Below are 4,370 nucleotides of genomic sequence, written 5' to 3'. Positions count from 1 at the left end.
TTGTGTTCTTGCAGATGTAGATGTATCCTGGCTGTTGTACTGCATCCACTGGTGTCTCTTTTAGGAATAGTTGTATTTATTGTATTTTCATAAATATATGTTTTTGGGAGGAGATTTCCACTGAACTACTCATGCTGCCATCTTCCTGTGATCCCCTCACAGTTTCTCTTAAATTTTAACTAAGTAAAATTTAAAACACAGTTTTTTGCTCACAGTAGCTACCTTTCAAGTGCTCAGAGCCATGTGCAGCTGGGGCCAGTGTGTTGGACAGTGCGGATGAAGGACTTCAGGGTCGTTGCAGAAAGTTCTGTTGGACAGCCTGTCACATGTGACAACTTTGCTTCTTTAGAATATGAAGAGCTTTAATATATTAGAGGGTGTGATGTGTTTGACTTACCCCTCCCCCACCATTAATAAGACAAAACCACCCTTCTGCTGAAGTAGAGAGAAAAAAGATCATGAGTTTGCACATGATTTTCTGTAACCTTTTGCTCTGCAAAGAGTGATTGTCTTAAGTCTCTTGATTTTTCTCTTATTTGTGAGCCTATTAGTCAGGGTTCTCCAGAGAAACAGAACTGGTAGGCTGTACATAGATATATGAGGAGATTTACTGTGGAAATTGGCTCATGCAGTTCTGGAGGTGACATACGCGGCAATAGGCCATCGGTGAGCTGGAGACCCAGGGAAGCTGGTGATAATGATACTCAGAGAGCAGAACCAGCTGCTCCAATGTCCTCAGGAAAAAGGAGGGTGTCCCAGCTCAAGAAGAGAAAACTCACCCTTCCTCTGCCTTTTTTCTTCTTTTCTGGTCCTCAGTGGACTGGAGGATGCTGGCCCACAGAGTTTGGGTGGATCTTTACTCAGTCTCTCGGGTCAAATGCTCATCTCTCCTGGAAATGCCCTCACAGACATGCCCAGCTATCCAAGCATCCCTTAGACCAGCCACTGGACACATAAATATCCCAAGGAGGCCCTTCATAGTTCTCTTTGAATGAAAGAAGTGAAAGTTTAGTACAGTACCAGGTCCATGAGAGAGAGTGGCAAGCTCTCTTATTTTATTTTATTTTGTACACTTAAAAGTATGTTTTAAAACATAGAGCCCTTGACCCCTCTTAGTTAACTTCTAAGCCTTCTCTTGCCCAGTAGTGATTGGTTTTTGAGGTCTCTTTCAGTCTTGCACCTTTTGGAAAATTTTGCCTTCTGTTAGGCTTGCACCCCAGCCTGTGATTTCAGCAGAGGAGAATGAGCTATGACTTAGCACACTCCAGAGGAAATACATGCTCAGGTTTAAAGCTTGACCTGTTAACCTGACAGTTCGTTGGACTTGAGGTGATTCATGAGAACATCCTGTACTGTCCCCATCTGGAGCCACTTGGGGACTCAAAACGTGAGAAAGGACGGACTTTGGAAGCATGGTGCCCCTAGACCTACTGGCTCACAGAGGAGCCCTTGAGCAACTTCCAGCTCAAGGCTGGACTTGGTCCCCCCATTGTTGCCTCCAAAAATAGGATTTGGAACTTATTCCCCCTGTGACCTAATGCATCACACAGTCCTGGACAGGAAGTGAATGCTTTCCTGCTAGGCCCTTGACATCCCCAGGCGATGGGCTGGGAGGGTATTCCTTCTCTGCCCTATTATTTCACAGTGGAATGTCAGGTCATTTAGTATAAGACTACTTTCTTCAGTCTGAAACTCGGCATGCTCTTAAAAACTGTGCAGCAAAAGTCTGACTGGATTTGGGTGTCCTGGGAGGTTATCCTTCATAAGAGAGGTATAGTCAGCTATTCATAGTAATAATAACTAAAAAGTCTGTAATAATGCTATCCATCTGCTTCAACTTTGGCCTGGGCTCCACAGGGCCTGTAAAAGCAGTGAGGTCGTCTTGTTAGGGGAACACACTCACATCCTTCAAACAGTCAGGGCAGACAGCAGGCCAGCTCTTGGCCCAGTGTATGACTGAGGAACACAGCCGACTCAAGCAGGCAGGCCGCGGCTTCTGGTGTGGCTATAGTAATTCCAGTTTTCTGGGATTTGCGGTGAGAATCAATGTCTTCATTTCACTGCGACTGTGTCAGGCTCTAAGGATATACAGGTGAGCCAGGCAGAAGCTGACTGGAGCATCCATGGGTTGGGAAGAAAAGTGACACCCAAACCCGCCAGTAACCTGAGACTGCCTGTACGTGCTGCAGCGTCCCCGGCTGGGGGGACATCCAGAAGGTGCTGGAAGCAGCTCTCAGACACTACCTACTACACTTCCAGCTCCTCGGGTAGATCTTCTACCATTGGAGCCCCACCTCAGCCCCAGCTAACAGGCTCACAAAGGTTTGCTGAGCCCCTGGGCTGCGTTGGCCAGGCCTGCCCCAGGGGTGCCTTCTGAGATGCAGTTCCCTGGGGAGCGTGGTGCCACCTGCCTTTCCTGGGCCAAGAGAGGCCTGAGGACCCCTCACCCCTTGTCCTTCCAACTCATAAGAGCCAAGCCCCTAGTCTCAGATGAATCTAATCATGCACATCTCTGCCCTTTAAAGGCAGACAGACTGAAAGTCCCGTCCTTCATGTGCCCAGATGGGGATACTCCTGTCCCGGGGCTCGGAAAGCCCTCACTGCATTGTCCAAGACCATGTGGCCAAGGGCCAGCTCCCACTGCAGCCCTCAGCATGGGCGATGGGCCTTCCCCTCCTTGGCTCTTCACCCAAGAAAGACCCCTATCAGTACAACCCAGTTGTCTGAAACAGACAAAATAGGGAAAAAAAAGCAGAACAAGAAATTAGAGTCAGATTTTGCTTTGCTGCTTGAAGGGATTCATTATAAGTCCTACTGTAAGCAAAACCCCACTTACTTAAGATGACAAATGGAGAAAAGTGCACTAATTGGAGTTGCTATTAAGTGAGTGTATTGCTACCAAGTAGGAGAGCAAATTACTGGGAGCCTTAGAGGAGAATGAAAGTGTCCTGGATGGTGGCTCCTGGTCCATCAGCTGCCTGGGAACTGCAGCCCAGATGCTTTTCCCAAAGGCTCCCAGGGGCACTCGGGGCCCCCCGCTGGTCCCATGCTGGCCCCCTTTTTTCCTACTTCCTTCCTTTCAGGCCTCTGGGGACCCTGCCTGCTCTCTTTCCCTTCTGAGCAGCCAGCACTGACTGATTTCTTGAGATTCCCATCTTCAGATCAGGTGCACTTTCCCAGTCCCTTGGAACCACCCCTCCCCGCATGTGAGTGGTCATCCTATTTGTCATTACTGTAAAGAGAAGGAACATGAGGCAGCAAGAAAGAGGAGACGGGGGATGGGAAGAGAGTGCTTAATGGAGACAGTTTGGTTTGGGAAGATGAAATGTCCTGGAGGTGGCAGTGGTGGCGGCTGCACAGAGTGAACGTGCCTAATGCCCCTGAACTGGACACTGAAAAGTGACAAATTTTATGTTTTGTGTATTTTAACACAATAAAAACTTTAAAATTTTTAAAGGAGAAATAGCAAAAGTTCTGGGGTCTCGTGTGATCCAGCTAGCTGGAGTGCCCTGTGACTTCAGGCTTGCTTACTTTCTTGATTTTGGGAAGATCTTTGGACTCTCTCTGACTGTCTCTCTAATTCCTAAGAGTGAAGGGCCTCCACCCTATGTTTCCCCAGCCATGGACCTTAACGCTCTGTTTTGGACTGAATTAGTAGCCCCCCAATTCATATGTTGAAGGCATATCCCCACTGTGATGATATTTGGATGTGGCCTTTGGGAGGTAAGTAGGTTTGGACAAGGTCTTGAGGGTGGCACCCCCATATAGGATTAGTGCCTCTAAAGAGGAAAAAGCTGGAGTGTGCTCTCTTTCTGCCATGTGAGGACACTGGGAGAAGGCGGCTGTCTGCAAGCCAGGAAGGGGGCCCTTACCAAGAACTACATCTCCCAGCACCTTGATCTTGGACTTCCAGCCATCCAGTCTGATATTTTCTAATAGCAGCTTGAGATGATGAGGACATCCTTGGATCCAATGGGCATTTCTCCTGTAGGGATGTCTGGGGCCCCCATTTCAGAGCCTTCTGCTTTTCAGAGGAAAGGGCTCCTGAAGGACTGTCTTGTGTTCCCTAGGGAGGGTGCCACAAAAGGGCTAAGACTGTCACCTCTTGCCTTCTTGCTACTGAGGCCCACGGGGAGGATCACAGAGAGAGCACAGTCACACATGCAGATGTGGGCTTGAGTTTCAGCTGACTGCTCACTGGCAGATCCTGAAATTGTCTGGCCTTAGTTTTCTCATTTGTAAAATCCAGGCGAGAATTCCTCCCCTCCTAGACTTGTTGGGAAGATCAAGAGATTTGAGCGACACCCACATTTGGATGCCAGGCCAATTTACGTCCCTTCCCTACTCTAAGCATGACGGCGAAGACAACA

This window comes from Manis pentadactyla, chromosome 10 (genome assembly GCF_030020395.1).
Source record: "Manis pentadactyla isolate mManPen7 chromosome 10, mManPen7.hap1, whole genome shotgun sequence".
Taxonomy (NCBI): Eukaryota; Metazoa; Chordata; class Mammalia; order Pholidota; family Manidae; genus Manis; species Manis pentadactyla.
This window is presented reverse-complemented; position numbering follows the sequence as displayed.